Source organism: Schistocerca nitens, chromosome 3, assembly GCF_023898315.1.
Source record: "Schistocerca nitens isolate TAMUIC-IGC-003100 chromosome 3, iqSchNite1.1, whole genome shotgun sequence".
Taxonomy (NCBI): Eukaryota; Metazoa; Arthropoda; class Insecta; order Orthoptera; family Acrididae; genus Schistocerca; species Schistocerca nitens.
In genome coordinates this window covers 785,646,215-785,674,118 of record NC_064616.1, presented here as the reverse complement: position 1 = coordinate 785,674,118, position 27,904 = coordinate 785,646,215, and the positions used below count along the sequence as shown (strand labels likewise).

General features: G+C 45.0%; 1 protein-coding gene and 1 pseudogene across 1 annotated transcript in view; both read left to right on the top strand.

The window, feature by feature from the left end:
* Positions 1 to 27,904, top strand: part of LOC126248800 (collagen alpha-1(XI) chain-like) — a 571,383-nt gene that overhangs the window by 310,852 nt on the left and 232,627 nt on the right. The gene's annotated exons all lie outside the window — the stretch shown is intronic.
* Positions 10,410 to 10,527, top strand: LOC126250098 (5S ribosomal RNA; annotated as a pseudogene).

The following is a 27,904-nucleotide window of genomic DNA, read 5'->3' as shown; positions in this document are numbered from 1 at the left end:
AAACCACGTCCAGGCTGGCCAGCACACCCGCCCATCGTCGTTGATCCTCCAGATGGATTTGATCCGTGACCTCCCCGTTGCTGAAGCGGTTGCGTTAACACCTGTGGCAATCCGGGCGGGTGGGCCGGCAGAGCCAGTGAGTCGGTTCAGGTGGCCCTCAGAACGGCAGCGGCTGTTAGAACCAGTTCTGTCACCATTGTCTCATAGCCACTTCATAAGGAATCCTGGCCACGATCTCTTGAGCTACGTTTGAAGCAGACTTAAAACATCAGTATTCAACTCCAGCTGTAATATGCCTGCACGGTTCCTTTGAACCGGAAAGACCACTTTCCCTCCGCGTCCTTCAACCATTCAGAGCTTGTCTTTAATGAACCCGATATGGTTCAAATGGCTCTGAGCACTATGGGACTTAACATCTATGGTGATCAGCCCCCTACAACTTAGAACTACTTAAACCTAACTAACCTAAGGACATCACACAACACCCAGTCATCACGAGGCGGAGAAAATCCCTGACCCCGCCGGGAATCGAACTCGGGAACCCGGGCGCGGGAAGCGAGAACGCTACCGCACGACCACGAGCTGCGGACTGAACTCGATATCGATGGGACGTTAAACCGTAATCTTCCTTCCTTCCAACTGTAACAGAAAGTAAATAGACGTGATTCTCTGTCTCCTGTATTGGCATTAGCAAACCCCTGCACAAAATGGTTCAAATGGCTCTGAGCACTATGCGACTTAACTTCTGAGGTCATCAGTCGCCTAGAACTTAGAACTAATTAAACCTAACTAACCTAAGGACAGCACACACATCCATGCCCGAGGCAGGATTCGAACCTGCGATCGTAGCGGTCGCTCGTCTCCAGACTGCAGCGCCTGGAACCGCACGGCCACTCTGGCCGGCCCCCTGCACAGGACATACCACTAAGTCAATAAAGTTACACTTTAAAACCTCGCCACCTAATGCCCATCCTACCAATCCGTGGAAGTCTCAAAGGTTCTACATGTAATTTTTCACAAAACGAATTTACAGTGTTATTGTGTTCTCAGTACTCCGTTGAATGTCCCTAGACTTTTTCCAAATGTCAGATCATGGATAAAATGTTTGAAATATGCATCACTAGGTGGCGCATGGTCTTAGTGACAAGCAGTGCTTCACTGTGGAGTTCCAAGTGCCATGTGTAATGTCCTCCTCCATTTAGCCTGAGATGATCTGAGGAGAAAACACTTAAGTTTTTGGTGACTGGGCATAGCTTTTAACGCTGAGTCACAGATTCTGAAATCACAGAGAAAGGAAGAAAGGTCAGCAGTGCCTTTGTTCCGTAAGATTTACACAAGCATGTTGAATCAGCTAAAACTGTGAACCTATTCCATGTAATTCCAGTGCCTACAACTGACTTCCTTGATTTTAAAGATGGCTGAAACATTGTTGTCAGTGCAGACGCGTAGGATCTCCAAATGCAGTATGATCAAAGTGTCTCATAATCATTCACCTCAAACAGCTATTAAAATTTCTCTCTCTGAAAGAGAAGAATGGAAAAAGTTTTAGCGTGTTCAATAGAGGGAATACCATGGCTGACGTATACCGTCCCCCACTTTATCTAAAAGACAAACCATGTTTATCAGTCTCAAAAGGCTTATTGACAATGTTATTTCTTCCTCAGCAGCACAAGGAGTACTGCAGTAAAGTTCGCATCTAATATGAATGGTTCAAATGGCTCTGAGCACTATGGGAGTCAACTGCTGTGGTCATTAGTCCCCTAGAACTTAGAACTACTTAAACCTAACTAACCTAAGGACATCACAAACATCCATGCCCGAGGCAGGATTCGAACCTGCAACCGTAGCAGCCGCACGGTTCCGGACTGTGCGCCTAGAACCGTGAGACCACCGCGGCCGGCTCTAATATGAAGAATGAACTTGTATAAAAAAACAAATTCAATACTGAGATATTTTTTCATTTAGTTAATTTTCTTAGCCGGCCGAAGTGGCCGTGCGGTTAAAGGCGCTGCAGTCTGGAACCGCAAGACCGCTACGGTCGCAGGTTCGAATCCTGCCTCGGGCATGGGTGTTTGTGATGTCCTTAGGTTAGTTAGGTTTAACTAGTTCTAAGTTCTAGGGGACTAATGACCTCAGCGGTTGAGTCCCATAGTGCTCAGAGCCATTTGAACCATTTAATTTTCTTATTCTGTTGTAAAAATTTTAAGAAAGTTGAGAAATGATGTTTATTGTCTATGTTCTGCTAGTTAAAAGATTACTGCCGTATTTCTACACTTGAATGATCACAAATAAAACCTAATACCTCACTATTACTGGCATTTGAAACAAAAGCTTTCCTATTGGCACTTAGAACCGGTCAGTTCCTTGGTACGGCACTAAAAGCGTTCTTAATAAATTATTTATTTTATTATTTCTCTCAATTTTTTGATACAAATAAGTATTTACAAACAGATATACTTTTGTTTGTTGGTCTCCTGAAAAATGTGAGATTTAGAACCTACAGCGTTTGACATTTCCACTATTCATATATATCTAAATCTGTATATACTCCTCAAGCCATCTTATGGTAAGTGATGGTGAACATCGCGGTACAATGTGTACCGCTATCACTAGCGTCCCCCCCCCCCCTTTTTCCTGTTCCAGACGCGAATAATGCAAGAGAAGAACAACTCTAGGGAAACCTCCGTGTAATCTCGAATCTCTCTTATGTTACTTTCATGGCCGTTCCGCTTTGGCAGAAAGAGCTTGACTGTTCTAAGGACGTATGATCTATGAATTTTAGCTGAAAATCACACGGTGGTGCACTACGCCCCTTTTGAACCCTGGAGCTAGATGAGTACTTCCCTGACGCTTTCATGCTTTCTAAACGAATATGTGGCTGGATGTGCTACTGTTCTTTGGATCTTCACTATTTCCACTTTCAATCCTACCTGGTAAGAGTCCCATTCTGAGGAGCAAGTTAATCTCACAAGGGGACTGTGCCTACTCGTCGTCACCAATTTCGTCAAAATTTATGTAACATGTTGCGCTTGGCACCAGAAGCGGGAACTTCAGATGGGCAATCGTTTAGAAAAAGTAGTATTTTTAGCGCGAGTCGGACGAGGCATGAGGCATTTCTGTAATCCTGGATTCCAGGCAGTGGTTTGCACAGCGAACAGAGTACACAACCGTAATCTGATGGTCGTGGGAGCGAGTCCCTACATAGAACTTTTTAACATTAAGTATGCTGTAGATAGCCCGCCCGGTTGGCCGTGCGGTCTAACGCACGGCTTCCCGGGCGGGAAGGAGCGCCTGGTCACCGGCAAGAATCCGCCCGGCGGATTGGTGTCGAGGTCGGGTGAACCGGCCAGTATGTGGATGGTTTTTAGGCGGTTTTCCATCTGCCTCGGCGAATGCTGGCTGGCTCCCCTTATTCTGCCTCAGTTACACTATGTCGGCGATTGCTGCGCAAACAAGTTCTCCACGTACGCGTACACCACCATTACTGTACCACGCAAACATAGTGGTTACACTAGTCTGGTGTGAGACGTTTCCTGGGGGGTCCACCGGGGGCCGAACCGCACAATAACCCTGGGTTCGATGTGGGGAGGCGGAGGGGTGGACTGTGGTAGTCGTCGTGGGGTTGTGGACCACTGTGGCTGCGGCGGGGACGGAGCCTCTCCGTCGTTTTTAGGTCCCCGGTTAATATACAATACAATACAATGCTGTAGATAAACCAAAATAGTTCTCAATATATGGTGGTTATTAATATCTTTCATAAAAGTCCTGAAAGGGAAAGGCAAAGGAAAATGTGGGATTATAAATGAATTTCCAACAAGGGATTCCCCTCAAACGCGCTCCGCTAGTGGAAACCTGCGATGTTTCTCTTTATAGTCAGGTAAATAGTTTCATCAGAAAGCTTCAAAACTGCCATTATCTCATCAATGATGATGATGATGATGATGATGATGATGATGATGATGGGTTCCCATACTCCGAGGAGCGTAGGGGACGATGCGGGAGGCCCGCACAGCCTACTAGGCAAGGTCGTAGCGGAAATGGTTTGCCATTGCCTTCCTCCGACCGTAATGGGGATGAATGATCAATAGAGCAAAATAAATCACATCCCAAGAAGACAGTATCAAAATACATTCCACTTTATGTCAACAGATATCCTCACCAATATTTGGCGAAAAGATGTACTACACGTGGTTTGGTACGAAACTGTGCAGTGAGAGAGAATATTTTATAAATGTAAACCTTTTTATAGAAACCTTAAGACAACCATGTAACTGTAAAAATACGGCGTTTATAATGTGTGCAAGATGCCGAGAAAATTAGTGCTTCCCCTGCACCTCAGCATGTAAAAATCATCAGCTATAAGATAATAAAGTATTTGATTTTTTATATGAAGTTCTCGTGTTCGTCTTAAATACAATATATTGATCGTTATTTCGGCTTATTTGCAGTGTACATAACGTAAAAATTGAATATTAAGGAAAAGAAATAAAAACAGTTCTCCAAAGGGATTCGACCCGAAGACTCTCAGATTGCCGAAAACTGCCTGGGAACTGCCTCGCCCGACCCGCTCCAAAATGCTTTTTTAAAAAAAGAAAAAAAACCTCTTGGTCATCTCGAGCTCCCACTTCTGTCACTTTCATTCCTGGGCGAGTTGTGCACGCAAAATAAATTTGGACGAAATCGGTAATGAAGAGTAGGCGCCGTACCCCTGTCAGTCTGATGTCTGCCCTCCCTACGATTAGTTTTATGTAAACATTCCATTTTAAATCGCTACGCACCCCTATCCCCAGATATTTAGTGTATGTGACTCTTTCTAGTGACTGTTAGACAATCGTATAATCAAACAATATCGGGCCTTTATGCATGTGTATAAGTAATACGTTACATTCGTTTACGTTAACGATCAACTGTCAATCTCTACAACAGCCGTGGATTCTCCGCAGGTGTTCCTGCATTTCGCTACAAATCCTTAACATTGTGACATCCTGCTCGAAAAGTATCCTACAACGAAAATTTATTGCAATAAGAATTCTTCCCAAGATCAACTCAGTATCGACCTGGGGACATTGCTATAAAAGTTGCAGTCTGCTTCGGTACAGGTCGCCGAGTTCTGGGTGACTATTGCATCCATTTCCTGTTCCTCTACCGGTCATAATGGTCCCTTTCCCAGGTAAATGCAGCGTGGTTCAAATGGCTCTGAGCACTATGGGACTTAACTGCTGTGGTTATCAGTCCCCTAGAACTTAGAACTACTTAAACCTAACTAACCTAAGGACATCACACACATCCATGCCCGAGAAATGCAGCGTGCTCAAAGTACCTATTGTGTGACAAGATGGGCCTTTCCCCATTTTCTGAGTCCATTCCTGGGCAGACACATTACAGTTTCTAGTTTCATGACGGCTTACATTGTTCGCAGGAAACTGTCGTCAGCTACACCCAATAATGGATTATAGGCTCGTCGTTGTTTTCTTTCTAGTTCATTCTTTTCATACATTCATCACAGCTGTAGTACGACTGCCCACGCGATAAACTGTCACACAATACGAATCTATTCAATGTAGGTTAGTCACTCGTCGCTTGTTATTTTTAATAAAAAGACCACTGCCATGAAAGAACGTAAGGAGAATGGAATTGCCTAAACAAAATGTTCATTGTAGGTGATACTACCGCCAAACGTTTTGAATGCCAGATAAGCTGAAAGAAGATACTTGAAGAGCAAAAGGCGCACAAATTATGATTACGTGTACAGAATATTCCATTTTTGCATATAATCGAACCATTAAAATCTAAAATGAGGGGGAAAAAATGTTCCGTTACTCACTTCCAACATACCTCAGTCAACTTAAATACACTCCTGGAAATGGAAAAAAGAACACATTGACACCGGTGTGTCAGACCCACCATACTTGCTCCGGACACTGCGAGAGGGCTGTACAAGCAATGATCACACGCACGGCACAGCGGACACACCAGGAACCGCGGTGTTGGCCGTCGAATGGCGCTAGCTGCGCAGCATTTGTGCACCGCCGCCGTCAGTGTCAGCCAGTTTGCCGTGGCATACGGAGCTCCATCGCAGTCTTTAACACTGGTAGCATGCCGCGACAGCGTGGACGTGAACCGTATGTGCAGTTGACGGACTTTGAGCGAGGGCGTATAGTGGGTATGCGGGAGGCCGGGTGGACGTACCGCCGAATTGCTCAACACGTGGGGCGTGAGGTCTCCACAGTACATCGATGTTGTCGCCAGTGGTCGGCGGAAGGTGCACGTGCCCGTCGACCTGGGACCGGACCGCAGCGACGCACGGATGCACGCCAAGACCGTAGGATCCTACGCAGTGCCGTAGGGGACCGCACCGCCATTTCCCAGCAAATTAGGGACACTGTTGCTCCTGGGGTATCGGCGAGGACCATTCGCAACCGTCTCCATGAAGCTGGGCTACGGTCCCGCACACCGTTAGGCCGTCTTCCGCTCACGCCCCAACATCGTGCAGCCCGCCTCCAGTGGTGTCGCGACAGGCGTGAATGGAGGGACGAATGGAGACGTGTCGTCTTCAGCGATGAGAGTCGCTTCTGCCTTGGTGCCAATGATGGTCGTATGCGTGTTTGGCGCCGTGCAGGTGAGCGCCACAATCAGGACTGCATACGACCGAGGCACACAGGGCCAACACCCGGCATCATGGTGTGGGGAGCGATCTCCTACACTGGCCGTACACCACTGGTGATCGTGGAGGGGACACTGAATAGTGCACGGTACATCGAAACCGTCATCGAACCCATCGTTCTACCATTCCTAGACCGGCAAGGGAACTTGCTGTTCCAACAGGACAATGCACGTCCGCATGTATCCCGTGCCACCCAACGTGCTCTAGAAGGTGTAAGTCAACTACCCTGGCCAGCAAGATCTCCGGATCTGTCCCCCATTGAGCATGTTTGGGGCTGGATGAAGCGTCGTCTCACGCGGTCTGCACGAACGCTGGTCCATCTGAGGCGCCAGGTGGAAATGGCATGGCAAGCCGTTCCACAGGACTACATCCAGCATCTCTACGATCGTCTCCATGGGAGAATAGCAGCCTGCATTGCTGCGAAAGGTGGATATACACTGTACTAGTGCCGACATTGTGCATGCTCTGTTGCCTGTGTCTATGTGCCTGTGGTTCTGTCAGTGTGATCATGTGATGTATCTGACCCCAGGAATGTGTCAATAAAGTTTCCCCTTCCTGGGACAATGAATTCACGATGTTCTTATTTCAATTTCCAGGAGTGTATAATTCCAGTTTCAAAGAAAGGAGTTGCTGACAGATGTGAATATTACCGAATGATCAGTTTAATAAGTCATGGTTGCAAGATACTGACACAAATTAGTTACAGAAAAATGGAAAAACTAGTAGAAGCAGAGCTCGGAGAAAATGAATTAGGATGTCGGAGACATATGGGCAACCACACGGCAATATTGACTCTACGACTTATTTTAGAACATAGGTTAAGGAAAGGTAAACCTACGTTTGTAGGATCTATAGATTTAGAAAAAGCGTTTGACAATGTTGACTGGAACACTCTCTTCGAAATTCCGAAGGTACCAAGGGTAAAACACAGGGAGCGAAAGGCTATTAACAACTCGCACAGAAACCAGACGGCAGCTATAAAGAGTCGAGGGGTATGAAAGGGAACCAGTGATTGACAGGAGAGTCAGACAGGGTTTTCCCGATCTTATTCAATCTGTACATTGGGCAAGCAGTGAAGGAAATCACAGAATAATTTGGAGAAGGAATTAAAACTTTGAGATTTGCCGATGACATTGTAATTCTGTAGAAGATAGCAAAGAACTTGGAAGAGCAGCTGAATGGATTGGACAGTGCCTTGAAGGGAGGATACAGGATGAACGTCAACAAAAAAAATAAAGATAATGGAATGTAGTTGAATTAAATCAGGTGATGCTGAGGAAATTAGATTAGGAAACGAAAAAATTAAATTAGTAGATGAATTTTGTTATTTGGGCAGCAACATAACTGATGATGGTAGAAGTAGAGAGGGTATAAAATGTAGACGGACAATGGCAAGAAAACCGTTTCTGAACAAGAAAAATTTTTTAACATCGAATTTAGATTTATGTGTTAGGAATTCGTTTCTGGCTCTGAGCACTATGGGACTCAACTGCTGAGGTCATTAGTCCCCTAGAACTTAGAACTAGTTAAACCTAACTAACCTAAGGACATCACAAACATCCATGCCCGAGGCAGGATTCGAACCTGCGACCGTAGCGGTCTTGCGGTTCCAGACTGCAGCGCCTTTAACCGCACGGCCACTTCGGCCGGCAATTCGTTTCTGAAAGTATTTGTACGGAGTGGAGTATTTGTGCGGAGTGGAAGTGAGACATGGACTATAAACAGTTTAGACAAGAACAGAATAGCAGCTTTTGAAATGTGAGGCTACAGAAGAATACTGACGGGTAGATCACGTAACTAATGAGGAAGCACTGAACAGAACTGGAGAGAAAAGAAATTTGTGGAATAACCTGACTATAAGAAGGGATCAGTTGATGGGACACATTCCGAGACATCAAGGGAGCACCAGTTTACTATTGGAGGGAAGTGTGGGGGTAAAAAACGTAGAGCGAGACTAAGAAATGAATACAGAAAACAGACTCAGATGGAAGTAAGTTCTAGCAGCTACGCGGAGATGAAGAGGCTTACACAGGAAGCCTGGAGAGCTGCATCAAACCAGTCTTCGGACTGAAGACCGCAACAACAAACAACGGGTATCGACGGTAAATGCAAAATTGTAACGTTCGGCGGCTGCAGCGCAATTTCATCACGCAGCTAGCAGGAGTAGTCAACAGGGGACATCTCGATATTAGGGCATAAAGTCTTTGCGAATTTAATTACATGTACCCAGTTGGACAGTAACTGTGTCTCGCAGACAGGCGTGTGAACAATATCCGCAGATGTCAGCATTTTAGAGATATGCTCAAAGAAGCCGGTTGGAGTAATCAGCGAATCGCTCAACATTTGAATATTTGTAGAAGCGATGCCACTGTTCGACGATGCTGGCAGGAATGGGTGAAACTTGCCCGAACACATAATCAAGAAGGAAGCGTTTGACCAAGAGGGACGACAGAATTCTACATCTACATCTACATGGTTACCCTGCAATTCACACTTAAGTGCCTGGCAGAGGGTTCATCGAACCATTTTCAAACTACTTCTCCACCATTCCACTCTCGAATGAAGCATGGGAAAAGGAACACCTAAATATTTCCGTTCGAGCTCTGATTTCTCTTATTTTATTATGATGATCATTTCTCCTTACATAGGTGGGTGTCAACAAAATATTTACGCATTCGGAAGAGAAAGTTGGTGACTGAAATTTCGTAAATATATCTCGCCGCAAAGAAAACCGCCTTTGTTTCACTGAATGCCAACCCAACTGGCGTATCTTATATGTGACACTCTCACCCTTATTGCGCAATAACACGAAACGAGCTGCCCTTCTTTGCACCTTTTCGATGTCCTCCGTCAATCCTACCCGGTAAGGATCCCACACCGCGCAGCAATATTCCGGCAGAGGACGGACAAGTGTAATGTAGGCTGTCTCTTTAGTGGGTGTGTCGCATCATCTAAGTGTCCTGCCAACAAAGCGCAGTCTTTGTTTCGCCTTCCCCACAATATTATCTATGTGGTCTTTACTGTTTAAGTTGCTCATAATTGTAATTCCTAGGTATTTAGTCGAATTGACAGCCCTTAGATTTGTGCGATTATCGTATACCCAAAATTTATCGGATCTCTTTTAGTACCCATGTGGATGACCTCGCACTTTTCTTTGTTTAGTGCGAATTGCCACTTTTCGCACCATACAGAAATTCTCTCTAGATCATTTCGTAAATGGAATTGATCGTCTGATGATTTTACTAGACGGTAAATTACAGCATCATCTGCAAACAATCTAAGGGGGGCTGCTCAGATTATCACCTAGATCATTTATGTAAATCAGGAACAGCAGAGGACCTATGACACTACCTTGCGGAACGCCAGATATCACTTCTGTTCTACTCGATTATTTACCGTCTGTCAGTACGAACTGTGACCTCTCTGAGAGGAAATCACGAATCCAGTCACACAACTGAGACGATACTCCATATGCACGCATTTGATTAATAGTCACTTGTGAGGAACGGAATAAAAAGCCTTCTGGAAATCTAGGAATATGGAATCGATCTGAGATCCCTTGTCGACAGCACTCATTACTTCATTGGGAATAAAGAGCTAGCTGTATTGCACAAGAACGATATTTTCTGAATCCGTGTTGGTTATGTATCAATAAGTCATTTTATTCAAGGTGATTCATAATGTTCGAGTACAGTATATGCTCCAAAATCCTACTGCAAATTGAGGTCAGTGATATGGGTCTGTAGGCAACGGCCTTGCCGCAGTGGATACACCGGTTCCCATGAGATCACCGAAGTTAAGCGCTGTCGGGCGTGGTCGGCACTTGGATGGGCGACCATCCAGGCCGCCATGCGCTGTTGCCGTTTTTCGGGTTGCACTCAGCCTTGAGATGCCAATTGAGGAGCTACTCGACCGAATAGTAGCGGCTTCGGTCAAGAGTACCATCTTAACGACCAGGAGAGCGGTGTGCTGACCTCACGCCCCTCCTATCCGCATCCTCCTTTAGGATGACACGGCGGTCGGATGGTCCCGGTAGGCTTTTTTATATTGGTCTGTAATTCAATTGGCTACTCCTATTTCCTGTCTTAAGAGGAGCGAGGAATCGTGAGAGAGACAGTCTGAGCCCAAGATTCATCATTATCATCGATTCGACGTGCATCTAGTGCTTCAGTAACTACAAGGACCATTAACATGCGGCTCACAGTAAGGGGATTGAGCTCACGACGGCCCTAATTCCAACTACTATTGACCTCTATACACCAACAACCCCGTTTGCATTGGTGTCGGGCACATTCCGCCTGGAATCTCATTGACTGGAGTAGATTTGTCTTCAGTGATGGGTCCCAGTTTGAACTGAGCCCCACTCACCAAAGAAGACGTGTCTGGAGAGGCCCCAGTCAGAGACTGGATACCATCCTGACTGTCACCCGCCATACAGCCCGACAACCAGGAGTGATGGACTGGGGTGTCATTTCACCTCACAGCAGGACCCCTTTGGTTGGCGAGAGTTTCTGCTGCTTGTCTTCGTACTTGCCAAACAGTACCTTGACCAGCAAGGCCGCTGGGTCTCTCTCCAATTGAGAACTTTTGATTGGACAGAACTGGCATATATCCCTCAGGAGGACATTCAACAAATCTATCAGTCAATGCCAAGTCGAATAACTGCTTTATAAGTTCTAGAGGTGGACCAACGTGTCGCTGAGTTTCTGAATTTCTGAAGCTCTTTTTGTCGAATAAATGTCCGTCTGCTTAGCTGAGTGGTAACGTGCTTGCCTAACATACAGCGGGCCCGGGTTCGATTTTCGGCGGGGTTGGTGATTTTGTCCGCTTGTGGACTGTGTGTTGTGTTGTCGTCATCATCATTTCGTCCTCATCAGAGACACGCAAGTCGCCCAGTGTGGCGTCGACTGAAATAAAACGTCCACTATGCGGCCGAACTTACCCTGCCATACGTTCATTTCTTTTTTTTAAATAAATCATCGATTTTTTAAAAAATAGTATCATTTGTTACTGCCAACCGCCTTGCCGCAGTGGTAACACCGGTTCCCGTCAGATCACCGAAGTTAAGCGCTGTCGGGCTGGGCTAGCACTTGGATCCGTCCGGTCTGCCGAGTGCTGTTGGCAAGCGGGGTTCACTCAGCCCTTGTGAGACAAACTGAGGAGCTACTTGACTGAGAAGTAGCGGCTCCGGTCACGAAAACTGACAACGGCCGGGAGAGCGGTGTGCTGACTACATGCCACTCCGTATCCGCATCCTGTGATCCCCCTGGGCTTAGAGGATGACACGGCGGCCGGTCGGTACCGTTGGGCCTTCCAAGGCTTGTTCGGACGGGGAGCTTCAATCATTTGTTCATCTGTACTTGTACATCACATCTACCGATTTCTGTCTCATTCGGATAATTCTTTCGTGGTGCGTCTTTTTTGTGTGTCTTAGAAAGTCTAATACTTGCACAGCAGTACAAATTTGTCTAAGTGGAATATGTTCGTCACGTTTCTAACGAAAACCTTTCCATTTACTTATTTCAGTGTCATGGCATGACACTGAAAATGGCTCTGAGAACTATGGGACTTAACTTCTGAGGTCATCAGTCCCCTAGAACTTAGAACTACTTAAACCTAACTAACCTAAGGACATCACACACATCCATGCCTGAGGCAGGATTCGAACTTGCAACCGTAGCGGTCGCGCGGTTTCAGACTGTAGTGCCTAGAACCGGTCGGCCATCCCGGCCGGCGGCGTGACACCAAACTACGCAGGTCACTGCCTCCAACTATGGTTGTGTATGGAAGCAAAGATAGACACTAAGACGATAGCTGAAAACGCAGTGTCGAGCGACCGTTGCGATTACAAGTAATACGTCGCCAAATTAGTACTGATGAACAAAAATCAGAATCGTCTTAATACAACACTCAGACCAACAGAGTTGGCAATGATAGTGCAGGTCCAGAAAGCGAGGTTATAGCTGTATTAGAGAGTCAACATAACTATGGCTTCCGTAATACGAACTGCTAGATCTGCCCGCAATGCTAGGTACTAATTTCCGGCAGAGGGCTGACCGCCATCCGAACGTCAAGTTTGTCACGACCCCTAGACTTGCGGCGGCCTAAATGTGTCTCCCCTAGCAAGTAACTTTCGCAAGCATTTGCTGAGATGTTTACATTATAACACAAACTTGCGTAAGTTCATTTCTGCAAGTCGCTTCGGAAAGATAATTTCAGAAACATGCTACGAGTACTTGCAGAAGTGTTCCCACTAGTGTTGCATTGTGAGATAGGGAAGTAGAAGTTTACAGTTTCGTGGTTAAAAATAGAGCAGCCACCACTGTTGTTGGATTTTTATTATTGTTTTCTATTATTTTTGTTATTGAAGAGAAATTGTTGGCTGGTCCCGGCGGAGGTTCGAGTGCTCCCTCGGGCATGTGTGTGTGTGTTTGTCCTTAGGATAATTTAGGTTAAGTAGTGTGTAAGCTTAGGGACTGATGACCTTAGCAGTTAAGTCCCATAAGATTTCACACACATTTGAACATTTGAGAAATTGTTACGAAAAACAAAATGAAGAAAAGACGAAATGTTTAGGTGCAGAAATGGATACAGAGGTGTACATATTTAAGTCATCTAGAAACACTGTTGTTGTTGTTGTGGTCTTCAGTCCAGAGACTGGTTTGATGCAGCTCTCCATGCTACCCTGTCCTGTGCAAGCTTCTTCATTTCGAAGTACGTACTGCAACCTACATCCTTTTGAATCTGCTTAGTGTATTAATCTCTTGGTTCCCTCTACGATTTTTACCCTCCACGCTGCCCGCCAACACTAAATTGGTGATCCGTTGATGCCTCAGAACATGTGCTACCAACCGATACCTTCTTCTAGTCAAGTTGTGCCACAAATACCTCTTCTTCCCAATTCTATTCAGTACCTCCTCATTAGTTATGTGATCTACCCATCTAATCTTCAGCATTCTCCTGTAGCACCACATTCGAAAGCTTCTATTCTCTTTGTGTCTAAACTATTTATCGTCCATGTTTCACTTCCATACATGCCTACACTCCAACAAATACTTTCAGAAAAAACTTCCTGACACTTAAATCTATACTCGGTGTTAACAAATTTTTCTTCTTCAGAAACGCTTTCCTTGCCATTGCCAGTGCACATTTTATATCTTCTCTACTTCGACCATATCAAATAGCAAAACTCATGTGCTACTTTAAGTGTCACATTTCCTAATCTAATTCCCTCAGCATCACCCGATTTAATTCGACTACATTCCATTATCCTCGTTTTGCTTTTGTTGATGTTCATCTTATATCCTCCTTTCAAGACACTGTCCATTCCGTTCAACTGCTCTTCCAGGTCGTTTGCTGTCTCTGCCAGAATTACAATGTCATCGGCAAACCTCAAAGTTTTTGTTTCTTCTCCACGGATTTTAATTTCTACTCCGAATTTTTCTTTTGTTTCGTTTATTGCTTGCTCAATATACAGATTGAATAACATCGTGGATAGGCTACAACCCTGTCTCACTCCCTTCCAAACCACTGCTTCCCTTTCATGCCCAACGACTCTTACAACTGAAATCTGGTTTCTGTACAAATTGTAAATAGCCTTTCACTCCCTGTATTTTACCCCTGCCACCTTTAGAATTTGAAAGAGAGTATTCCAGTCAACATTGTCAAAAGCTTTCTCTAAGTCTACAAATGCTAGAAACGTAGGTTTGCCTGTCCTAAATCTATCTTCTAAGATAAGTCGTTGTGTCAGTATTGCCACACGTGTTCCAACATTTCTACGGAATCCAAACTGATCTTCCCCGATGTCGGCTTCTACCAGTTTCTCCATTCGTGTGTTAAGAATTCGTGTTAGTATTTTGCAGCCGTGACTTATTAAACTGATAGTTCGATAATTTCCACACCTGACAACACCTGCTTTCTTTGAATGAAATAAAATCAGAGGACTTCGCTCCGATTAAAACTTTCTGAGAATGTCGTATGCTAGTTTCGACCATCGTTTGTCTATTATACAGTCGGACACAGGACACAAAAATGCGACAAACAGTACTACCAAGAGATGGTTTTCTTTTAATTACTCTTCGATTTTTGCAAACAGTGGTTATTATTTTACTACAAACTAGGTGTACCCGGCCACAAGTTGCTCTCAGTCGGAAAATTGTTAAATATGTATGGGAAGTGGATATACGTCCAAATCTCCTTCTCCCCCTATCTCTGTCCACCTCGTCCTCAGCATCTCTTTATCCATCTTCTCCTCCCCTCCATCACCTTCTCCCACCCCTCATCTTCTCCTCCCCTCTCTCCCCCCATCTTCTCCTCCCCACTCTATCTCTATCTGCTCCTGCCCCCTCTCTCTGTCCATCTCATCCTTTCCACTCTCTATGTCCATTTCCTCCTACCTCTCTGTCAATCTCCTCCTCCCCCCCTCTTCTGACATCGAGTCTTGTTTACTGTTTTTGCAAATTCAGATTCTCCAGTAATATTGTAATCTTAAGTCGATAACTCATAAATACAACATTTTTGTTTGCTGACAACGTTTTACTATTATATGCTTTATGTATATTTATACAGGGTTTATCAAAAAGAGTCATCCGATTTAAAAAATCAAAACTACTATTTTATTTTAGATATGTGCGTGAACAACGTACTGTTCGAAAGAGCAAACTCTCGAGTTTTACATGGTTTCCGCTAGGGAGCAGCAGTGTGCGCCCACTTCAGTTCTACACATATCAAAAAAAGTTTTGCATCGCCCCAATTCCCAGAACTCCTGAAGATAGACGTTGACTGTGGATATTTTATCACAGACATAGTCCCTTTGACTGTTCAGAGATGTCACTAACCCGCCCAAAGAAGTAAACAATCACGCATGAGCAGCGCCTATTAGACGGAGTGGATCCGACAGCCGATCAGCTCCAGTCATTCAGTCATTCCACCAGGAAGGAGGTACACGGCTCGTGTTGTCTGTAGTTCAACCATGCCTAGACGGTCAATACCGCGGTTCGATTGGGTCCGTATTGTTAATTAGTGCCAGCAAGGGCTCTGAACAAGGGAAGTGTCCAGGCGTCTCGAAGTGAACCAAGGCGATGTTGTTCCGACATGGAGGAGACACAGGGAGACAGGAACTGTCGATGACATGCCTCGTTCAAGACGTCCAAGGGCTACTACTGCAGTGGATGCCCGCTACGTACGTATTATGGCTCGGAGGAACGCTGACAGCAACGCCACCATGCAGAATAATGCTTTTCGTGCAGCCACAGGACGTCGTGTTACGGCTCAATCTGTGCGCAGTAGGCTACATGATGCGGAACTTCACTCCCGACGTTCATGGCGAGGACCATCTTTGCAACCACGACACCATGCAGCGCTGTGCAGATGGGCCCAACAACTTGCCGAATTGACCGCTCAGGATTGGCCTTACGTTCTCTTCACTGATTAGTGTCGCATATGCCTTCAACCAGACAATCGTCAGAGACGTGTTTGGAGACAACCCGGTCAGGCTGAACGCCTTAGACACACTGTCCAGCGAGTGCAGCAAGGTTGAGGTTCCCTGCTGTTCTGGGATGGCATTACGTGGGGTCGACGTACGCCGCTGGTGGTCATGGAAGGCGCCGTAGCGGCTGTACGATACGTGAATGCCATCCTCCGACCGACAGTGCAACCTTATCGGCAGCATAATGGCGAGGCATTCGTCTTCATGGACGACAATTCGCACCCCTATCGTGCACATCTTGTGAATGACTTCTTTCAGGATAACGACATCGCTCGACTAGAAGCACGTTCTACAGACATGAAACCCTATCGAACATGCCTTGGATAGATTGAAAAGGGCTGTTTATGGACGACGTGACCCTCCAACCTCTCTGAGGGATGTACGCCGAATCGCCGTTGAGTAGTGGGACAATCTGGACCAACAGTGTCTTGATGAACTTGTGGATAGTATGCCACGACGAATACAGGCATGCATCCATGCAAGAGGACGTGCTACTGGGTATTAGAGGTACCAGTGTGTACAGCAATCTGGACCACCACCTCTGAAGGTCTCGCTGTATGGTGCTACAACATGCAATATATGGTTTTATGATAAAAAAAAAGGTTGAAATGATGTTTATGTTGATCTCTATTCTAATTTTCTGTACAGTTTCCGGAGCTCTCGGAACCGAGGTGTTTCAAAACGTTTTTTGATGTTTGTAGTAAAAATGGTATCTGGACAGCAGAAATCGTTTTGTGGTCTACGTTTCGTGCAGTGCGGGTCAGTAAAAACTATTCAGCGTGACTTTCGTACTATGTATGGTGTGGATCCTCCTACAGCACAGACATTAGACGATGGCATGAACAATTCCGAGAAACAGGTTGTCTGTGTAAAGGCAAATCGCCGGGCCGTCCCCGAGTGTCTGACATAGACGTCGAGCGCATCACCCATGGTTTCACAAGGAATACGCAGCAATCCGTTCGCCGTGCAGCTCGACGGCACAACGTGCCCTGATGTCCGTCTAGCTTGTGTTGCGTCGACTTTTACACATGAAACCATACAAAATTCAGCTACTGCAAGCTCTTAGTGAAGGTGACGAACAAGAAAGTGTGGACTTCTGTAATTTCGTTTTTGGCAAGGTGGAGGATGACAGTTTTCTTCCACGCTTAGTGTTTATTGACGAGGCAACATTCCATTTAAATGAAAAGGTGAACCGTCATAATGTGAGAATATGGGGTAAGGAGCAACCACATGAAGTTGTACAACATAAGAGGGACTCTCCAAAATTTAATGTATTTTGTGCAGTTACACGGGAAAAGGTCCAATTTTCTCTGCCGCGAACACTTTTACAGGAAGCACATATCTCGAGGTGCTTGAGAACTTTCAAATGTTCAAATGTGTCCTAAGGGACCAAAAGGCTTAGGTCATCGGTCCCTAGACTTACACACTACTTAAACTAACTTATGCTAAGAACAACACACACACCCATGCCCGAGGGAGGACTCGAATGAGAACTTTCTTTTCCCACAGTTGGAGACTGATCGAACGATTTCATTTGCCAGCAGGATGGGCCACCACCACACTGGCACATGAAAGTGCGGGAATTTTTAAATCAAGGGATTACTGAACGATGGATCTGTCGTACTGGACCAAATGATTCAGCCCTACATTACTGGCCTCCAAGGTCACCGGACCTGACTGAATGTGATTATTTCTTGTCGGGGTTTATAAAGGCTCTGTTTATGTGCTTCGTTACCAACAACAATGAATGAAATGATACATCGCATAACAGCAGCTGTGGAAGCTGTAACTCAAAACATGCTCGGTGCAATTTGAATATTACATTGACATGTGCCGTGCATCTCAAGGGGAGCATATAAAACACCTATGAAAAGGTATGAAAAAAAACTTTTTGAGTTCCCGTTCATCAAAAAACAAAATTCATTGCATATGTTTATTAGTTTCAGAAATACAGACATGCCAAATAGGATGATTCTTTTAGATACACTCTGCATACTAAAACTACATAGCCTATGTTTGTCCAAGCGTTTATTATGGTAACGTGCAAAAAACTAAAGTAAATCGGTAGTTTACTTTTTGAGATTTTTTCCTTATTTTATCGTAGTGATCGTTTCTCCCTATGTAGGTCGGTGTCAACAAAATATTTTCGCATTCGGAGGAGAAAGTTGGCGATTGGAATTTCGTGAGAAGAACCCGTTGCAACGAAAAACGCCTTTGTTTTTATTATGATGTCCAACCCAAATCCTGTATCATTTCTGTGACACTCTCTCCCATATTTCGCGATAATACAAAACGTGCTGCCCTTCTCTGAACGTTTTCGATGTACTCCGTCAGTCCTATCTGGTAAGGATCCCACACCGCGCAGCAGTATTCTAACGTACTTTTGGGTTACGCTGTACTTGCTGCTGCTCTCGGTCCCTTCACCTTCAGAATGCGCTCTCAAGCATGAACCTTGACAACAATACAGCCAAAGAAACCTTGCAAAACAGATTAATGCAACGACTTTGTTACCGTTTAGGACAGTATATAAAAATGCAGGTCAGTTAACGTGGCATTCTGTATTACTCATGTCTGCACTGTTATGCAGCTAACATCACTGGAAAACATTCTACAGGATATACTCTGTAATTATCCGTTAGCGATCACAAGTTCCATGTATGGAACAACTAGATCTACATCTATATTTGGGAATTTTATTTTCCTGTGTTGTTGCCAAGGTTCATGCCTGAGGGTGCAGTCTCAATGTGAAGAGACCAACAGTAAGACCAAGTACAAGGTGAATCAAAAATATGTTAACATTTGAAATACAAATAGTCCGAAAAGCTTGTAAAGGTGTTGCAGGTTAGAGTGTGGTGAGAAATAATTGTTAAGAAAACAATTCGATACGTTTTGCCGTTTCCGAGTTAATTAACACTGAAGTTAGCCAATCAGGTTGTTGAGCGCGCCAATTAAAGCGGCCCTCAAGAGACTGTGTCACCAAACGTGTTCTTCGTTTGGTTTCTTGAAACCGAACAAGAGAGCAATACAAAAGTGGCACATTGGCCGGCAGTAAGGATCGAACCCGGTCCAAAGGCTGAGCAGTCTTGCGTACTATCATCTACTTTGTGAGAACAAAAGACTAGTCGTATCTATCGGGCCGCTTGAATTTGCGCCTTCAACAGCCTGATTGCCTAACTTCGATGCTAATTAGCTCGGAAACGCCGGAATTTTTTCTTAACAATTATCACTCAGCACAACCTACCCTGCAACACCCTTACAAGCTTTTCGAACTGTCTCTGACCACCCTGTAAAAGTAGGTTCTAGAAACGGCACTGAGCAGCTTATACTTAATACTCAGCAAGTACAGTGCTTGGCGGAAGACATACAGTACCAATAATTAACTTTCCTAAAAATGGCTCTGAGCACTATGGGACTTAACATCTGTGGTCATCAGTCCCCTAGAACTTAGAACTACTTAAACCTAACTAACCTAAGGACATCACACACATCCATGCCCGAGGCAGGATTCGAACCTGCGACCGTAGCAGTCGCGCGGTTCCGGACTCGGCGCCTAGAACCGCTAGACCACCGCGGCCGGCTAACTTTCCTATTCCATTCACATACTGAATAAGGAAAATAGGACTGTCTGTATGTCTCTATACGCGCTCAAATCTCTCTTGTTCTCGTGCTCCCTACACGAGATAAAGGACGGAGGCAACGTAATGGTACCACAGTCTTTTCGGTTACGGATTCTCTAAATTTACCTGACCCGGTTTCGTGAGAACTGCCTCATCTTTCTTTCAAAGTTTACAGTGTAAATTCTCCAAGCATTTCTGTTACACCTTCTTATGGCCTATGCCCACCTAACGCTGCATCTCTGAATTCGTTATGTGTCTGTTGCCATGCCTACTTGTAAGGACTTCAAACACACGAACAATAATCTAGAAATAGTTGCACTAGCGTCTTTTATGATATTTCCTTTACAAATGCACTGCACTTTCCCAGAATCTTTCCAACAAATCTAACTCTTCCATTCGACTACCCTAATACTGATTTTAACGTCATCATCCCATTTGACGTCGCTTCTTAGCATTACCACTAAATACTTGCGCCATGTGATGTGCTGTGTTCATCTATAATCTCGTTATAAAATACCACATGCTTTCTTCTCTTTGGTGTGTGCGTCTTCTTACATTTATCCACATTTAAAGGGAACTGTCCATTCACAATCCCAAGAGAAAATATTGTCCAAGTCTTTCTGTGATTCGTTACAATCGTCTAACAATACTTTCCTATACACGACAGCATCGACAGCGAAAAATTTTAGAGTGCTGCTGCCCCTGTCTGATAAATCACTTATATTCACTACCTGACCAAAAAGTATCCGGCCACCCGTACGTAATGTGGAACTGACCACGAGGAGTCACGAGAGCCGGATCTGTCAACATAAAGGAGATACTGGGTTTTGTGTTACCAGTAGAGAAGCAGTAACAGCAAAACTGGTCAGTCAGTGGAATTCAGTGAATACAAACATGGACTAGTCACTGGATGTTACCTGAGTAATAAATCCATCAGGGACATTTCAACCGTTTTAAGGGTTCCCCGAACACTACTGTTGGTGATGTGTATGTGAACTGGAAATGCGAAGGAACAATCACAGGTAAATCAATGTGTGTGTGAATCCCTAAGGGACCAAACTGCTGAGGTCGTCGCTCCCTAGACTTACATACTACTTAAACTAACTTATGCTAAAAACAACACACACACCCATGCCCGAGGGAGGACTCGAACCTCCGGCGGGAGGGGCCGCGCAGTCCGTGACATGGCGCCTCAGACCGTGCGTCCACAGGTAAATCAAGACCAGACAGACCTCATATACCGATGGATAGAGACCGTCGAGTGTTACGGAGGGTGGTTGCAAAATATCCCATGAAATCAGCGGAAGGAATCACACTTGAGTTCCGAAGTGCTACCAGCAGTCCAGCTAGCACTGTATAAAGCGAGTTAAAAGATTGTCGAACGACCCCCCATAAACCACACATTTCTGTAGCAATGCTAAGCGAAGCTTGAGGTGATGTGAACAGCGAGCCCACAGGACAGTGGATGACTGGGAACGATCGTTTTGGAATGATGAGTCACACTATACCGTATTATAATCTGATGACGTGTCTGGTTTGGCGAATGCCTGGTGAACGTTACCCGCAATCATGTGTAGCGACAACAGTGAAGGGCAGAGAAGGCAGTGTCGCGGTAGAGGGTGTTTTCCATGGTTAGGGTGTGGTCTCCTTATTGCACTTAAGAAAAGGCAAAGCGCGGAAGGAAATGAACACTTGTAACAGCATTGTTTACGGATTAAAGAAGAAGAACAGTTCTTAGACGATGATTGTATCACTATGACAATACACCCTTTCGTAAAACAGCATCTGTGGGGCAGTGGTTTGTGGACAATAACGTTCCGAGAATGGACTGTCTTGCCCAGAGTCCGGACCTGAATCCAATGGAACATCTATGGAACGAGTTAGTATGTCGACATCGTTGCACACACCAGCGTTCGAGATCACTTTCTTGTCTGGTTTCGGCTCTGGAGAAAGAATGGCCTATCATTCTTCCACAGACATTCAGATACCTCACTGAAATTTCCAAATGTAGATGTAGATCTGGTTGTTCGATATACGGAACTTGTGATGGCTAACGAAAAAATGGTTCAAATGGCTCTGAGCACTATGGGACTTAACATCTTAGGTCAGCAGTCCCCTAGAACTTAGAACTATTTAAACCTAACTAACCTAAGGACATAACACACATCCATGCCCGAGGCACGATTCGAACCTGCGACCGTAGCAGTCGCGCGGTTTCGGACTGGGCGCCTAGAACCGCTAGACCACCGCGGCCGGCTAACTTTCCTATTCCATTCACATACTGAATAAGGAAAATAGGACTGTCTGTATGTCTCTATACGCGCTCAAATCTCTCTTGTTCTCGTGCTCCCTACACGAGATAAAGGACGGAGGCAACGTAATGGTACCACAGTCTTTTCGGTTATGGATTCTCTAATTTTACCTGACCCGGTTTCGTGAGAACTGCCTCATCTTTCTTTCAAAGTTTACAGTGTAAATTCTCCAAGCATTTCTCTTACACCTTCTTATGGCCTATGCCCACCTAACGCTGCATCTCTGAATTCGTTATGTGTCTGTTGTCATGCCTACTTGTAAGGACTTCAAACACACGAACAATAATCTAGAAATAGTTGCACTAGCGTCTTTTATGACATTTCCTTTACAAATGCACTGCACTTTCCCAGAATCTTTCCAACAAATCTAACTCTTCCATTCGACTACCCTAATACTGATTTTAACCTCATCATCCCATTTGACGTCGCTTCTTAGCATTACCACTAAATACTTGCGCCATGTGATGTGCTGTGTTCATCTATAATCTCGTTATAAAATACCACATGCTTTCTTCTCTTTGGTGTGTGCATCTTCTTACATTTATCCACATTTAAACGGAACTGTCCATTCACAATCCCAAGAGAAAATATTGTCCAAGTCTTTCTGTGATTCGCTACAATCGTCTAACAATACTTTCTTATACACAACAGCATCGACAGCGAAAAATTTTAGAGTGCTGCTGCCCCTGTCTGATAAATCACTTATATTCACTACCTGACCAAAAAGTATCCGGCCACCCGTACGTAATGTGGAACTGACCACGAGGAGTCACGAGAGCCGGATCTGTCAACGTAAAGGAGATACTGGGTTTTGTGTTACCAGTAGAGAAGCAGTAACAGCAAAACTGGTCAGTCAGTGGAATTCAGTGAATACAAACATGGACTAGTCACTGGATGTTACCTGAGTAATAAATCCATCAGGGACATTTCAACCGTTTTAAGGGTTCCCCGAAGACTACTGTTGGTGATGTGTATGTGAACTGGAAATGCGAAGGAACAATCACAGGTAAATCAATGTGTGTGTGAATCCCTAAGGGACCAATCTGCTGAGGTCGTCGCTCCCTAGACTTACACACTACTTAAACTAACTTATGCTAAGAACAACACACACACCCATGCCCGAGGGAAGACTCGAACCTCCGGCGGGAGGGGCCGCGCAGTCCGTGACATGGTGCCTCAGACCGTGCGTCCACAGGTAAATCAAGACCAGACAGACCTCATGTACCGATGGATAGAGACCGTCGAGTGTTACGGAGGGTGGTTGCAAAATATCCCATGAAATCAGCGGAAGGAATCACACTTGAGTTCCGAAGTGCTACCAGCAGTCCAGCTAGCACTGTATAAAGCGAGTTAAAAGATTGTCAAACGACCCCCCATAAACCACACATTTCTGAAGCAATGCTAAGCGAAGCTTGAGGTGATGTGAACAGCGAGCCCACTGGACAGTGGATGACTGGGAACGATCGTTTTGGAATGATGAGTCACACTATACCGTATTATAATCTGATGACGTGTCTGGTTTGGCGAATGCCTGGTGAACGTTACCCGCAATCATGTGTAGCGACAACAGTGAAGGGCAGAGAAGGCAGTGTCGCGGTAGAGGGTGTTTTCCATGGTTAGGGTGTGGTCTCCTTATTGCACTTAAGAAAAGGCAAAGTGCGGGAGGAAATGAACACTTGTAACAGCATTGTGTACGGATTAAAGAAGAAGAACAGTTCTTAGACGATGATTGTATCACTATGACAATACACCCTTTCGTAAAACAGCATCTGTGGGGCAGTGGTTTGTGGACAATAACGTTCCGAGAATGGACTGTCTTGCCCAGAGTCCGGACCTGAATCCAATGGAACATCTATGGAACGAGTTAGTATGTCGACATCGTTGCACACACCAGCGTTCGAGATCACTTTCTTGTCTGGTTTCGGCTCTGGAGAAAGAATGGCCTATCATTCTTCCACAGACATTCAGATACCTCACTGAAATTTCCAAATGTAGATGTAGATCTGGTTGTTCGATATACGGAACTTGTGATGGCTAACGAAAAAATGGTTCAAATGGCTCTGAGCACTATGGGACTTAACATCTTAGGTCAGCAGTCCCCTAGAACTTAGAACTATTTAAACCTAACTAACCTAAGGACATAACACACATCCATGCCCGAGGCACGATTCGAACCTGCGACCGTAGCAGTCGCGCGGTTTCGGACTGGGCGCCTAGAACCGCTAGACCACCGCGGCCGGCTAACTTTCCTATTCCATTCACATACTGAATAAGGAAAATAGGACTGTCTGTATGTCTCTATACGCGCTCAAATCTCTCTTGTTCTCGTGCTCCCTACACGAGATAAAGGACGGAGGCAACGTAATGGTACCACAGTCTTTTCGGTTATGGATTCTCTAATTTTACCTGACCCGGTTTCGTGAGAACTGCCTCATCTTTCTTTCAAAGTTTACAGTGTAAATTCTCCAAGCATTTCTCTTACACCTTCTTATGGCCTATGCCCACCTAACGCTGCATCTCTGAATTCGTTATGTGTCTGTTGTCATGCCTACTTGTAAGGACTTCAAACACACGAACAATAATCTAGAAATAGTTGCACTAGCGTCTTTTATGACATTTCCTTTACAAATGCACTGCACTTTCCCAGAATCTTTCCAACAAATCTAACTCTTCCATTCGACTACCCTAATACTGATTTTAACCTCATCATCCCATTTGACGTCGCTTCTTAGCATTACCACTAAATACTTGCGCCATGTGATGTGCTGTGTTCATCTATAATCTCGTTATAAAATACCACATGCTTTCTTCTCTTTGGTGTGTGCATCTTCTTACATTTATCCACATTTAAACGGAACTGTCCATTCACAATCCCAAGAGAAAATATTGTCCAAGTCTTTCTGTGATTCGCTACAATCGTCTAACAATACTTTCTTATACACAACAGCATCGACAGCGAAAAATTTTAGAGTGCTGCTGCCCCTGTCTGATAAATCACTTATATTCACTACCTGACCAAAAAGTATCCGGCCACCCGTACGTAATGTGGAACTGACCACGAGGAGTCACGAGAGCCGGATCTGTCAACGTAAAGGAGATACTGGGTTTTGTGTTACCAGTAGAGAAGCAGTAACAGCAAAACTGGTCAGTCAGTGGAATTCAGTGAATACAAACATGGACTAGTCACTGGATGTTACCTGAGTAATAAATCCATCAGGGACATTTCAACCGTTTTAAGGGTTCCCCGAAGACTACTGTTGGTGATGTGTATGTGAACTGGAAATGCGAAGGAACAATCACAGGTAAATCAATGTGTGTGTGAATCCCTAAGGGACCAATCTGCTGAGGTCGTCGCTCCCTAGACTTACACACTACTTAAACTAACTTATGCTAAGAACAACACACACACCCATGCCCGAGGGAAGACTCGAACCTCCGGCGGGAGGGGCCGCGCAGTCCGTGACATGGTGCCTCAGACCGTGCGTCCACAGGTAAATCAAGACCAGACAGACCTCATGTACCGATGGATAGAGACCGTCGAGTGTTACGGAGGGTGGTTGCAAAATATCCCATGAAATCAGCGGAAGGAATCACACTTGAGTTCCGAAGTGCTACCAGCAGTCCAGCTAGCACTGTATAAAGCGAGTTAAAAGATTGTCAAACGACCCCCCATAAACCACACATTTCTGAAGCAATGCTAAGCGAAGCTTGAGGTGATGTGAACAGCGAGCCCACTGGACAGTGGATGACTGGGAACGATCGTTTTGGAATGATGAGTCACACTATACCGTATTATAATCTGATGACGTGTCTGGTTTGGCGAATGCCTGGTGAACGTTACCCGCAATCATGTGTAGCGACAACAGTGAAGGGCAGAGAAGGCAGTGTCGCGGTAGAGGGTGTTTTCCATGGTTAGGGTGTGGTCTCCTTATTGCACTTAAGAAAAGGCAAAGCGCGGAAGGAAATGAACACTTGTAACAGCATTGTGTACGGATTAAAGAAGAAGAACAGTTCTTAGACGATGATTGTATCACTATGACAATACACCCTTTCGTAAAACAGCATCTGTGGGGCAGTGGTTTGTGGACAATAACGTTCCGAGAATGGACTGTCTTGCCCAGAGTCCGGACCTGAATCCAATGGAACATCTATGGAACGAGTTAGTATGTCGACATCGTTGCACACACCAGCGTTCGAGATCACTTTCTTGTCTGGTTTCGGCTCTGGAGAAAGAATGGCCTATCATTCTTCCACAGACATTCAGATACCTCACTGAAATTTCCAAATGTAGATGTAGATCTGGTTGTTCGATATACGGAACTTGTGATGGCTAACGAAAAAATGGTTCAAATGGCTCTGAGCACTATGGGACTTAACATCTTAGGTCAGCAGTCCCCTAGAACTTAGAACTATTTAAACCTAACTAACCTAAGGACATAACACACATCCATGCCCGAGGCACGATTCGAACCTGCGACCGTAGCAGTCGCGCGGTTTCGGACTGGGCGCCTAGAACCGCTAGACCACCGCGGCCGGCTAACTTTCCTATTCCATTCACATACTGAATAAGGAAAATAGGACTGTCTGTATGTCTCTATACGCGCTCAAATCTCTCTTGTTCTCGTGCTCCCTACACGAGATAAAGGACGGAGGCAACGTAATGGTACCACAGTCTTTTCGGTTATGGATTCTCTAATTTTACCTGACCCGGTTTCGTGAGAACTGCCTCATCTTTCTTTCAAAGTTTACAGTGTAAATTCTCCAAGCATTTCTCTTACACCTTCTTATGGCCTATGCCCACCTAACGCTGCATCTCTGAATTCGTTATGTGTCTGTTGTCATGCCTACTTGTAAGGACTTCAAACACACGAACAATAATCTAGAAATAGTTGCACTAGCGTCTTTTATGACATTTCCTTTACAAATGCACTGCACTTTCCCAGAATCTTTCCAACAAATCTAACTCTTCCATTCGACTACCCTAATACTGATTTTAACCTCATCATCCCATTTGACGTCGCTTCTTAGCATTACCACTAAATACTTGCGCCATGTGATGTGCTGTGTTCATCTATAATCTCGTTATAAAATACCACATGCTTTCTTCTCTTTGGTGTGTGCATCTTCTTACATTTATCCACATTTAAACGGAACTGTCCATTCACAATCCCAAGAGAAAATATTGTCCAAGTCTTTCTGTGATTCGCTACAATCGTCTAACAATACTTTCTTATACACAACAGCATCGACAGCGAAAAATTTTAGAGTGCTGCTGCCCCTGTCTGATAAATCACTTATATTCACTACCTGACCAAAAAGTATCCGGCCACCCGTACGTAATGTGGAACTGACCACGAGGAGTCACGAGAGCCGGATCTGTCAACGTAAAGGAGATACTGGGTTTTGTGTTACCAGTAGAGAAGCAGTAACAGCAAAACTGGTCAGTCAGTGGAATTCAGTGAATACAAACATGGACTAGTCACTGGATGTTACCTGAGTAATAAATCCATCAGGGACATTTCAACCGTTTTAAGGGTTCCCCGAAGACTACTGTTGGTGATGTGTATGTGAACTGGAAATGCGAAGGAACAATCACAGGTAAATCAATGTGTGTGTGAATCCCTAAGGGACCAATCTGCTGAGGTCGTCGCTCCCTAGACTTACACACTACTTAAACTAACTTATGCTAAGAACAACACACACACCCATGCCCGAGGGAAGACTCGAACCTCCGGCGGGAGGGGCCGCGCAGTCCGTGACATGGTGCCTCAGACCGTGCGTCCACAGGTAAATCAAGACCAGACAGACCTCATGTACCGATGGA